Below are 13424 nucleotides of genomic sequence, written 5' to 3'. Positions count from 1 at the left end.
TTATAAAACCAAGTCCCAGCCGTGTCTGTCTGAACGCGATAAACTCATAATCCGCTAAATATTTTGATGAAATTTGGTATGGAGATAGATTGTGACCTTAGGAAGGACAGTCTTTATTCCAGGAAAATATATAGCAGGCCTTTCACCATGAAAAACTATCACGCAAGCAAATCTGGAAGCAAAAACGAATCATATAAAATTTCCAAAGTTTAACTCCAAGCATGACGCATTTTCTACCATTTTACTTTGTGAGATACAGAAATATTAACCTTTTTTTGGTTTCACGGAGAAAGTACTTACTACCAGCCTTCATGGGGGGCGACTGTTATGTGGAGGTCACCGACTGGAGTTTTGTGGTTTTAAAGGTATGTAAATTTACTGAAGTTTAATGTAATTAAATGAAACCTGCATTCCAATTTACGTAGGCTTTTTGACTCGGCACGACTGCTGAATCCAATCCATCAATGCCGTAAACAGAGTTGTTTGCAATGCGGCTCCACCGTTTCGAATTATACATAAACTGTTGCGTACGGACCATGTGAATGAATTTTCAGGGAATTAAAATCCTTTTCTGAACTTTTCCGATAATGTTAATCTAGGACATGGTCTAGGTCTACCTGCATAGCGAATTTCATTCATATCCGTTCAATGGGTTCTGCGTTTACCTCTAACTAAACAATTAAACCTGACCAACTATCGCATTTAAAAAATGACTGGCTTTTGCTCGCGGCTTCGCCCGCATGAAGGAGTTTTCCGGGATAATTTTTTTTCGACTTACTTGATTTGTATCGCTATTATTATGACCAAATTTCACGAAATCATTATAAATTTTGGCGTATGTGTTATTCTGATGTATAACCAATGTTACTGTAAAGTTTCATCTAAATCCGTTCAGTAGTTTTTTCGTGAAAGAAGAACAAACATACATACATCCATCCCCACAACCTTTTACATTTGCAGGATGTTTAGAAAATTCTCCAAAAACAAACAACAATCCATACGTCTACTATATTGAGCAGAGTGTTAGGGGACACATTTTTCGTACACGGGAAACAACAGGGAGACGGAATTACCTCTTCCCTGACGGCATCAGGGCGGGTGGTCAATAAACCCGAGCAAAAAAGCTCGAGTCAGAGAAAATTCTGAAAGTTGAAGTAGGATGTTTAGAAGGTTTCAGGAATTGAGGCATATTGCACTCGTATACAATTATTGAGAATCTGTAGCTACTGTAAAGGCAACTACAAGTTCTTGTGCATTCTATTACTGCGAGAGCTTGCGAGTTTAACCTGACTTTACATTCATCATCTCAGCCACAGGAAGTCTACTGCTGAACATAGGCCTCCCCCAAGGATCTCCACGTCAACCTGTTGGAAGCGGCCTGCATCCAGCGACTTCCTGCGACCTTAGCCAGGTCGTCCGTCCACCTTGTAGGCGGGCGTCCGACATTTCGCTTGCCTGTACGTGGCCTCCACTCTAGAATCTTTCGACCCCAACGGCCATCGACTTTACATTAGCAAGATTATATCCTTGCATCAAATAAAAAATCGTTTCCAAATTGTAGTAAGGCCAAGGAATTTGAGCATTGCGTGAGGACCAAACTACGACAATAATATTTTTAAAGATAAAGTCTGTCATTGAACTCTGAAATTAACTAGCGTGCCTTCATTATATTTAACCAAACATTTAATGTAATGCGGCAGTTAGTGCGTAAAATATATTTGGTCATATTTCGACCTTGTTCTAGTAAACATGTGAAAAAGAAATTATTTATTTACGCCATTAATTCACAAAGCTTTCATACATGTTTCACACGCATACTAATGGCTCCAAGATTGAATTAATAAGGCCCTGTATTATATACTGCCCATTGCTATACACGGGCCTCCTCTACTTAGAGGGTTTAGGCTTTAGTCCACCACGCTGACGTAGTGCGGGTGGGCAACCTTCTCATACCCTCGAAAGTCTTATGGAGAATTCTCAATTTTGTAGATTTCCTCACGATGTTTTTCGTCACCGTTAAAGCAAACGATAATTGTTCACAATAAACACTTAAAAACGCATAGGTTCGGATTTGGGTTTTAAACCTGCGGAAATCCGTGTCGCTGAACCGTTCCATACCCAACTAGACTACCGTACACTTCCAATAATTACTTATTATTAAATGTTTAACGCACGAGGCCAACGGTATGAACTAAGGCCTTAAATCCGTAGTATAGGTCAGTGCTCATCAGTATTTATTTATTTATCAATTAAGTATCACAAAAGCTTACAGTGGAAATACACCAAGACGCTTGAGTGAAAAAAAAAAACAACAAATAGACAAAATAAAACAAAACGAAACAATAAAAATTATCAAGAAAAAACAACTACTTACATTCTACATTATGGGAACAGCTTATTAAATTTAAGTAAGATGCTTAAATTACCTAAGTAACAAAATTACTTAAAAATAAATACACATTTTTGTAAATGGTGTGACTATTATCGACAAATATGTCGGCATCCGGCCTACTCTCAAGATACGCATTTAATAAAGCTATAGCCTTGGCGGTGGGAGTATTGCTTGTTTGTGTAAGATGCCAAACAGCTGGACCAGCGAAGAGATGGTGTCTTCTCCGACCAACGGCCCGAATGTACTGGTTTGGAACGTATAGGTGAATATTTTCACGTACCGATGGATTGTCAATTTTATGCCGCAAAAGTAAATAAAAATGTAAAATGCATGCTAATTTGCGCCTGAGTTGCAAAAGATATTTAATCGTTTACCCAGCGCACGCATCGGAAACCCTCAAAAGGAATAATTCTTTCCCGTTTTTGCAACATTTTTCATTAATGCTCCGCTCCTATTTGTCATAGCGTGATGTTATATAGCTCATAGCCTTCCTTGATAGATGGACTATCCAACATTAAAAGTATTTTTCAATTCGAACCAGTAGTGTAATTATAAATGTGTCAAGTTCATTCTAATTCCCACGCTCTTTGATCTACCATGGCACCTACGAACAGTGTCAGGGTTTCAGAAAAGGTGTCATATCTCTTGGTTGCGTTGACTTATAAGTTTGATTTTTCCACTGATGATGAATACGGTAGACCCAAGGATTTGTGAGGTGTTGATAATGTTGATAAAATGCGTTATAATACAAAAACATTAACCAGTTTTAAGTTCTTTTAGGCTCCGCACAGACGTCAATGTGTTGCCGGGAAACACAACTGAAGTTGTAGATTTCTTCATTAATAGTATATAGAGTATTTCTCGATAAGAAATTGACAATGTAGGACGCATAATGATTTATGTTTACGCGAATGTTAGACACCGAAATAAAATAAGTTTTCGGATTTTATCGCAACTTTCTAAAGTTTAATTTTTCTCATGATGTTTCGTCGACTTTGCAAACGTCGAGAAAAAATAATTAAATGCAAAAATCCGAAATAATATCCAAAAACTAGTTTTATTTCAACGTACGATGCCTTATCCGCAATTTTGCACCAATATTTTGCGTAAAATAAACGTAGAGTCTATCAAACTCCACCTAATTCCCAGGAGTGAGTGTAACATTGAGCGAAGCCATCCCGGGGCGCGTCACTCATCTAAAATGAATGTGAATAAGGACAAAAGAACTCATTATGGCAAGCAAACTTGAGTTACTGCGCTTTGTACCCCCTGGGATCACAACAGTGTGAACACTCGACTTTGGAACATAACTTGTAGATTTTAGAGTTATATTCCAATCCAAATATGTTTATGATAATGTTTACTTGCTGGCTGCAGATCGCTTCAGTTTGATCTGGAAAGTTTTAGAGGTGTTCAGAAGTGGAATTCCAGATAATCATGTTTATCGGACATTATTTTTCTTTTATTACTTTGAATTACGAGACGAGCTTGCCGTTCGCCTAATGGTTCGCCTAATTTTCATTCACAATTGAAATAAAATACCTGATTCAAGACGCAAACATGCTATCTTCTAAAGTATGCTCATAAATAAATATACCACAATAAAAAGAAGTATTTGCTCCTCATCACGCAGTCTCAATAAACTTCAAGCCGCGCATCAAATTTCAAGTATTATGCTCGGCTCTGTTATTTATTACAAACAAGCTTGACGCCTTCTTCAGAAGGCATTAAGTGTAATTTTCTTTGACAGAGTCGAATGACTTCATAATGCAGTGTGCATATTGCCAGCTCATTTTGATCTTTATCATGTTTTGAGGGAACAATTGGGTCATCTGGTGGTGAATAACAGCTGAGAATAGACAATCTACTAGCCATAATAGGAACATGATTATAGTATACATGTTTGTTAACATGATAACACCAAAAAGGGATATTTTCCTTTGAACATTTAACGTTATAAAATATTATTAAGTAATAGAAAATTGATAGTAATAAAAATATAATCGGAAAAAAAAATTGTAGTATACCGTGTTTATTTTTCGACTATTTTAAAGAGCGTTTGGCTCTACAAATAATTCTATTATCATGAGTGGTTTGAAGAAATTATAACACATTCATATCTTTTATCTCCGAAGTGGTAGGCAGAAGCGCGAATAATGCAACCACTTTTCACCATGCGTATTCCGTCTCATGATGTGATAGAGGTCGAAGCCTATCGCAATATGGGGCACAAATTCCAGTCTCCAGGCTGATACTGCATAGAAAAAACCGATATGACTCACCGACCCGGGGATCGAACCCGTGACTGCAGCACTGCAGTCGTCTACACCGCCGAGGCAGTCAATTATTATATCTCCGAAACTGGATATACTTGTTTCGAATGTCAGTGTTAACTTTTTTGTCTTTTTTTTTAATGTTATCACTTTTCGAAGCTTGAATATAGCACTTTTATTAATGATATTATATTTTAAACTACAGATAATTTTATAAATGTATGAAACAGCTATGAAAAATATCGACATTTGTACACTAACTAATCAAAACTGACATATATTTTGATACCGTTTACTTGCAGGTTTGATTTTCTTACAACTGAAGGAGACTCTAGTACCGAGCATAAGATAAACATATCAACTTGAGAGTTGTATGTATTCCTGAGAAAAATTGCCTGAACAGACGAAAAAACGGACCGATATATGACAAAAAGTGTATCTGTGAGCGTTCCTTTGAGGTACGAAAGCTTAATAATAGAATATTTTTCAGTTAAAAGATGTCACGATTGAAGCACTTACGGTCTTATCCATAAAGTTCATAAATAACATGAGCTATTAACCTTTGCAGTCGCTATAATTTAGAAATTAAATACCGTATGGATGAAAATCATAATGATAAAAACGCACTACTGAATAGCTATTTGCACCTTCATCGACCGATTGAAAAAGGCGCAGTTATCTTACTGATGAAAACTTAATGATCTGATTATAATTTTGCCTGCAAATCAGTGAGTTATTATTCTGAATCCATATTGAAGTTAAAAAACGGACAAGAGTTGGACTCTCGCACCGATGTTTCCGTACAAACTTGTAGGTAAGGTATCTAAGTATATATGTAAGTTCAAACTAGGTAAACCTAACTTTGCCGTTCGTTCCCAAGACACGGTGATTGTACCAACAGCAAATAATACGTTTGTTATAGTAAATTCGCTTTTATTTACTAATTTCTGATTAGTTCCTTTACATGTGCTGTAAGACATTGCTTCTTGTTACATTTCATGATTCTAGGTCGACTGGAAGTACCGTATACGTTTTGATTCTTTTGTGAAATCGCAAAATATGCGATATAAATGCATATCTTTTGATACCGTTTACTTGCAAGTTTGTTTCTCTTACAGCTGAAAGAGACCGTAGTCTCGAGTACTTGATATACATATCATCTTAATAGGTGTGCGTATTCCCGAGAAAAAGGGTTTAGACAGACATACACACAGACAAAATTAATCCTATAAAGGTTTCTTTTGTGGTACGTACCTTACTAACCGAATCACATGCAGTTCAAAATGTTAATGTTATAACATATTGACAATAAATTTTACAGATAGTCTGCCTTTACTAAACGAATATTACTCATAAATATTATATTATACTCTGTCCCACGTGTAAGTTACCAATAAATAGAAACTTTATACTAAACAAATATAATAATAGAAAATCCATTATATCTAAATCAAACACAGATAATCAAACATTGCAAATATTTGTATAGTCTGGATGCTATTGAAAAATGTTCTACACGTAATCGGCTGATGGTAACACTTGATAGACAACGTCCTTACAGAGGTCGCAGGGTTGAATGAAACTACGAATGAAACAAGAATGAGAACGAATGGTTATGGTGGTAGAAATAATTTAGCACCCAGTTACGTGTAGGCGTTTAAGGCTTATAGTTATGCGTATAACTGTAGTGTTGTTATATAACATTTTAGAGATTACAATTGTAATGTTTTTTGTGATAATCTAAAAAAGTAATAACACGATTGTTCGTAAAAGGTTTGCGTTTTACCTGCATCTAAATACATAGGTACATTTTTAACGACAAACAAAAAGTTGTAAATTGACTACAAAGAGTTCGAAGTCCTATTTGTTTTTGAGGACAAAGAAAACTTTATACTACAATATAAATACATAAATATAGTCTCAGTTTTTATAATAAAATATAATTGCTATTAAGAAAAAGTTCTAGCACTCAAAAATAGGTTTAGAAAATTGACAAATATATAAATAATTTGAAAAAATATTAAATATCCTATGGGTAATATTTTAGATGGAAGACAAGGTCTTAATACAATAAAATATAATTTCATTACAATTTATAAACTAGTTTGTCAAAAAATATAGCAGCGTTCAAGAGGTGGTAGTTCAGTCAGTAAAATTCTTGTTTTCAATATGTTTGGTAGATGGGGGTTCAAAGCCAAGTAATAAAGGTATACTCCTAATGCAAGTTGGATTAGAATTGTTTATAGAAAATTAAACCCAAATTACAGAGGATTACAATAGATATTTAAATAGACACTTAACAATAAACGGTTGATAAGTATATTACGATTACAGACAGACAAAAATCAATCAGCACAACTCGTAGGAGTAAAAACATCTATCGCACAACGAGACACTCAACAATAATCTCAATTCATCGGATCATAAAGAGGTATTTCGAATACGCGCACGTAAAATAAAACATACGACTTACCTTCAAAGTGCCAATTAATACCCGACCACGAGCAAATTGTTTATGACAATTGTTTATTAAAAACACGACAGCGATACAGCACGTCAAGTTACGTGCGCCCCGCGCGAGCTTTCAGCTGCGAATGAATGAAAGCAGGGGTTGCTGGTAGTGGGCGGGGCTGAACGGCTCCCGAACACCCTGCCAATTTCAAAAGCACCCACAATCCTTCCACATTCGAACAGCCTATGCTATCCCAATTCAGCAGCATTATGGAAAACTCGGCGTGATTCTGTGAGCGAATCAACCACCCCATTTCAGAAGGTTGAAAATGACACAGCTTTGTTCAAGACATCGTGCTTTTTAATATAGCTGCGTGTTTTGTCGGGGTTATATTGAAATTTTTAGCGGATTCGTGTCACCAATAAACGTGTTACGTTTTTATATGAAGAGCCATTTACATTCTTGGGAATATTAAAGGATTATTTGGCATAGGAAATATTATATGACTATCCGACATTGTCTAGGCACGAAGACATTTGAATAAGAAAATATTGTGGAGTAGGCTAATATTGAAGGTGAAATAAATTTACAGTGTTTATTGCATATGTGAATTCAGCAATCGTGATAAAGACAATCTCACATCGAGTGTTATTATTAATCTTTAGACTAGTGCATGCGTTTGGCTGTAGGTTTTCTAGGCTTTGGGTTTGATTAATGGATAAGTTACTGGTGGTAGGTCTATGATATGTGAGAGTCCGTCTGATTCGATACCACCGCAATATATGTGCTGCCAAGTAGCAGGGTGTAGTCACTGTTGTTCCGGTTTGAACGACATTGTAGCCAGTGTAACTACTGGACATAATAAAACTTAACATCTCATGTCTCAGGATGGCGAGCCCAGTGGAATACAAAACCATACTTTGTAAATAAAGATGTTAGATGGTGTTTCTACTGTTTATGGGCGGTCGTATCGCTTACTATCAGGCGAACGGTAAGCTCGTCTCGTCATTCAAAGCAAAAAAAAAGGATTTCTATAACATTTAAATTAAAGATAAGCAAGTCACTCTACATTTAAGACCCAAGACTAACTAGACAGTAGGTACTTCCATCAGATTTAAATTAAAAAGTATGACACAGTTGACACATCCTATTAACTCATGTTAATATATGATATACTCTCGATAAGGGCCTATAATAGTACCTAGAGTATACGATAGGTCACTTTAACATTGCATTCTTTTAAAGCCACGAAGCTGTATTAAAAATTCTTATTATTTTAATTCTATTGCGTTAACTTAATATACCTATATTGTAAAGCGCTAATGTTTTAAGATTAGACGTATTTTGCGCATGTTGTGTTCACATATTTTAGATTCTACAACATTATGTAACATAAAAAGCATTATTTAAATTGTAACTTTTGTGTAACAGTCAGTTTTGTGGACCTATAATAATAAAGTACCCGAAATAATACTACTGACTGATTCTATAAATTATTATAAGAACATTAAAATTTAACTATTTTTCGGATTTTATCGCGGTTTTAATGTTTTAGTTTTCTCCCGACGTTTAGACGTTTTACATTTAATTAAATCCAGAAGATCGGCTGCCAGACTTCAAGACACTGTGAGCTCATTCTGCGTAGATCGGACCATCAATAGCAAAAATTTAAATAGTTGTATATTTGTAAAATGTAGGTAGATATTGTAATTTTGACTTTGCAGATGAACAACACCTCAGTCCCCCCGTGACCATGAAGGCTGCAAAGTCTTTGAAACGTCAGAAGAAAACTAAAATATTATAACCGCGATAAAATCCGAAAAATAGTTTATATTTAATGTCTAACATTCGCGTAAACATAAGAAAACATTATTATAAGAAGCTACATTATCACTTAGTGACTGCCAACTTTTTTCTGAAAGCGGATTGAGACGTAGGCAAAACTTTTCTTACTTGATGATGAAGTTGCAAAGTAATAAGGATAGAACTATGGAACTGTATGTTTTGTAAATTTAAGTCTTCTCAGGGGCCGAAACCTAGACACCATCAGCAAACATTTAGAAAAAAAAATATGTATGAGAATGACATATCATTGCTGGTGGTAGGATATATTTTATATCCGCCCGGATAGCGACCACCGTACACAAGGTGTTAAAACCCGCCATAGCGGCTTACGTAAGTGTGTCGCGTTCCAGAATCAGTTTGTGTATATCCGGTTCCAAAAGACCGGCATAATTGTGTCGACTGGCGAGGGCTAATCATCTCTCGTCAGTCGACATTCTATTAGACCCCACTCCACTGACCATCAGGTGCAATGGCGTCACGTTTCCGGGCACGTACAAAAAACTCAGGTATGTAATATACTTCACAGTTATGCGAGTTTACCTCAGCTTAGTTTTGAAAATAACCGAATTTATGAGATTTAACTTGTAATGTCTCCGGACAAGCGCTTAGCGCCATGCAGCAGAGATTTGAAACTCTAATACTATTTTAATTCACGAATTAATGCTTACCGTCAGTCGAAATAATCTCGTTGAACTGAATGCAGTCATGCTGATCGTGAGATGACAGAATTCCTCGTAGTTTTCTAAAACCTTATATAATGTTGAATTTTTTAAAGATATTTGGATGTAGTGTTAAAAAGCTAGACGTTTTGGATGAAATTTGGAACACAAATAGATCATATTGTCGTTAATTAAATGTTTTGTAATTCAGAAAGTAAACAGAGCGGTTTTTATGCTGTAGAAGGTCATACACGAACAAGCAAGTACCAACTAGTATAAAATAAAAGGTGTAGAGATATGTATTTTTATAAAGTATATTAACTTATACTCTCCAAGGCGAGGGCGGATTCAGGCGGGGAGGATCATTGGGGTTACAGACCTGGGCTAGGTCTAGGTGACTACTGATAATTTTTTAAAGGCTCATCATCATCATCAAGGCTCCCATCGATATATTTAATGGAATAAATATTTTGTATGATAGCAAATACATGCTGTTATTTAATTTACGTTCAGAGGAAAATTGATTTCATTGTCACATAATATTTTGACGTTTAACAATAACATACTATTTCTTTTGTAATTATATTTATTATTGTAATCGATTTGGAGTCTGTCCTGACTAGACTTCAATTATATCCCCCCCTCTCCTACTTGAAAGTTAGATCCATCCTTTCTCCAAGTCATAATGAGCGATGTAAAAAGAAACGCGGCTCCATTCCGGTTGCGGCTTCTCGATTTCTCTCTCCCTCATATTTATACTAATGATATTGTATTGTGACGAAGCAACATCACTTGCTGATTCATTAAATTGTATTGTTCTGATATTGTTTGATTGCCTTACAGTGGCGTAACGTAAGTAAAGAAATACACAGAAAACTACAACTTTTTCTACATTCAAGAGTTTTATGCGTCGTCATAATAATCATTGTTTGTGAATGCAGCTGTTCTATGACTATATTTATAGTCATACTGTCCACCCTTTCAGAGATAGCGTAGTTGTGTTTGAATCTACAATACAAAAAAAGCCATGACGTTAACCCTTAACAGCCATCGTCCTTCGTAAGCTATTAAAAACACATCACTTTAGCGACGAACGCCAGCATCAAAGAATCCAGAGTTTGATCAAAGCAGTTTATTTTTAACCAGCCATGTGTTAAGTGCATGTAAATATTTCGTTTTTTATAGTCAGGAATGTTTTGTAATGTGACCGTTTGTATGGATTTTATTCTCTTTCTGGATGTCAACTGCTGATAGGCTTTCGTCAAAAATTTCCAAATCAACTCGAAAGAGGCCTGCATCCACCGAGTGTCTTTGACCTTTATTAGGTTGTCTTTATTAATGGATGTCCAATTAGCTTGCCGATACGTGGTCTCCATTTGTGAACTTTTCTATCACGTCTGCTATCAGTTCTGAGAGAAGCTTATTTCAACAGGATTTGATATCAAACAATCAACAACCAGTAATTAATTTACTCGATGGAAGTGGACAATTAAAATTTCCAACTCCTCGCTATCTTTCTATTTGACTTCGTTGCGGTGTAAAACCAAATTAGTGTTCTCTGAGACCCGCCGAGCTTCACCGCTCGGTGTCATAGAATGCGTGCCACTGCAGATCCTGGCTTGCAGGAGTGGTAGTGGTGGGTGTGAGGGCAGGAAAGTCTTAAACCAGAAATCAAGTAAGTTTTATCAGTAATCTTCAATTTAAAATACCAGACGAATCATGGATGTGCATTAAGAGCAGCTTATTACCAGGCAGTTCTTTTTAATCTAGTATTGGGTGATGTTGCTATTGTTTAGAGTTGTCGTAACACTTCCATCAAGCGGCGATAGCCTGGTTGGTTGTGGAACGGACTGCCGAGACGAATGTCCCCAGGTTCAAATTTCAAGGGCACACACCTCTAACTTTTCTAAAAAAAATATGTGTGTATTTTTTGTGAATTATCGCTTGTTTTAACGGTGAAGGAAAACAACGTGAGGAAACCTGCATACTGAGAAATTCTATATTAGGAATTTTCGAGGGTGTGTGAAGTCTACCAACCCGCACTAGACCACCGTGGTGGACTAAAGCCTAATCCCTCTTAATAGTAGAGGAGGCCCGTGCCCAAAAGTGGGACAATATATAATACAGGGCTGATATTATTATATTATTCCATCAAGCAAGCGGTTTAGTAAATATAAGCTACTTCATTGGAGTAATAATTAAATATTCTCATCTACCTTGAATTATCATTAGCACAACTATGTTCGTCTACGTGATAAATAAAGCATTTTATTTTATTTCAAATAGACCAGCGTGGCTAAGGCTATCTGTAGCAGAGGCCAGTAAGCAGCATTGGGCAATATATTTAGGGCTGGTATTATCATTAATTCACATCCTGTCTTTACTACTAAATAAACCTAAAAACATAACACTGTGACATTACAATTCGATTAGTATTTAATTCAGTTGTCCCGGATTTCTCGCATGCAGCGCATCGTTTAATTGCCTGAGTGAGGGATCTAATTGAGTTTCACTTTAACTCGAAGTGCCTTTACATTACTGTTTGGTATTGTTCAACATTTGTAAATAGAGATTGTTTTTCATAAAAGGCTTAAAACCGAACGCAATCAAACATATATTTTTTTTTATTGTTCTGATTTAGATTTTCTTCCTGAATGATATCCTTAATTATGTTTACTGCGGTATGTAGCAAAAAAAAGAAATTCAATATTAATCAAAATTATTTATTTACTTTGCTCGCATGAAATGCTCTCTATTTAATAAATCAGATAAAACGTCCATTATTTCCCATATAAGCAAATTACTGGGATAAAAATAGCCCATATGTTAATCCAGTACATGGTGTAGCCGTGTGACAAATTTCATCTAAATCCGTTTTATTGTTTCTGGGTTTAGTTCTAACTAACATTGAGACATTTTCTCAAACTTTCCCCTTTCTAATATTACTAACTATTAGTAAGAGAACGAAGTAAAATTAACACTTAATAGTTTACTTATATATTTCTTTAGTTTGCTATAAAAGTAATCGCCGTCGCTTCTTAGTCATACCGCCGTCACGACACCATAAGTGTTACTGAGAGTAAACATTAATCCATCAAAGACCAATTAAAATCAAATATCAATACTAATAAATCAGACATAAAATGGTCACGGCTATTTCGTTCCATACAAGCGTATCAAACAAGTCGTAAACGCATCGAGTCGATGTTTTCAATCAAACATCGAACAGGAACGTTTTGTAAAAGCAAACAGCTATGTTTACATGCGCTGTGCAATTTCGTACGAAGGAAACAGGTTTATAGTTCCTATGAAAAAGGAAATATGGCTTTTAAAAGACTTTACAAGTCGTACCGATGACAAAATTTAGTGATAATTTCTAGATAAATGCTAGTAATAGATTTGGGATTCTAAAAAATATGAAAGATGTCACATCAATCAGAGGAATAATTTATTCAAAAACGAAATCGTTAGTGCTTGACTTATGATTTGAAAATCGAAGTCATTATATTGCGAACAGAAAAATCGATCTCTAAACTATAAATGTAATAATATAACAATTCACAAAAGTATATTGCGGTGACCCCACGTGAAAAATAATGGAAGGTCCGTAGAAAAAGGTTAACCTACGACCGGGCCGGATTTAGGAAGTATAAGACAGTCCAGAAACTTGTGGCGAAACGTCTATATAAGCCGATGCGTACCGGCTTCCCTTTTACGAATTAATTAAAAATAAAAAGAACCATAATAATATTATTAGAATATAAATCTTAGACCTCGAAATAAATAATTTTATATTTATGAGT

The 13424-nt window shown here is 35.6% G+C and overlaps 1 protein-coding gene across 1 annotated transcript in view; it reads right to left on the bottom strand.

The window, feature by feature from the left end:
• The window catches only part of LOC115448417 (calbindin-32), a gene marked incomplete in the record, with an annotated part of 83419 nt that extends 76175 nt beyond the window's left edge, over positions 1-7244 (bottom strand). Inside the window, 1 exon segment of the mRNA XM_037441148.1 lies at positions 7139-7244.
• Between the last annotated feature and the right edge of the window lie 6180 nt (positions 7245-13424).

The sequence above is a fragment of the Manduca sexta genome, chromosome 4 (assembly GCF_014839805.1).
Source record: "Manduca sexta isolate Smith_Timp_Sample1 chromosome 4, JHU_Msex_v1.0, whole genome shotgun sequence".
NCBI lineage: Eukaryota > Metazoa > Arthropoda > Insecta > Lepidoptera > Sphingidae > Manduca > Manduca sexta.
This window is presented reverse-complemented; position numbering and strand designations above follow the sequence as displayed.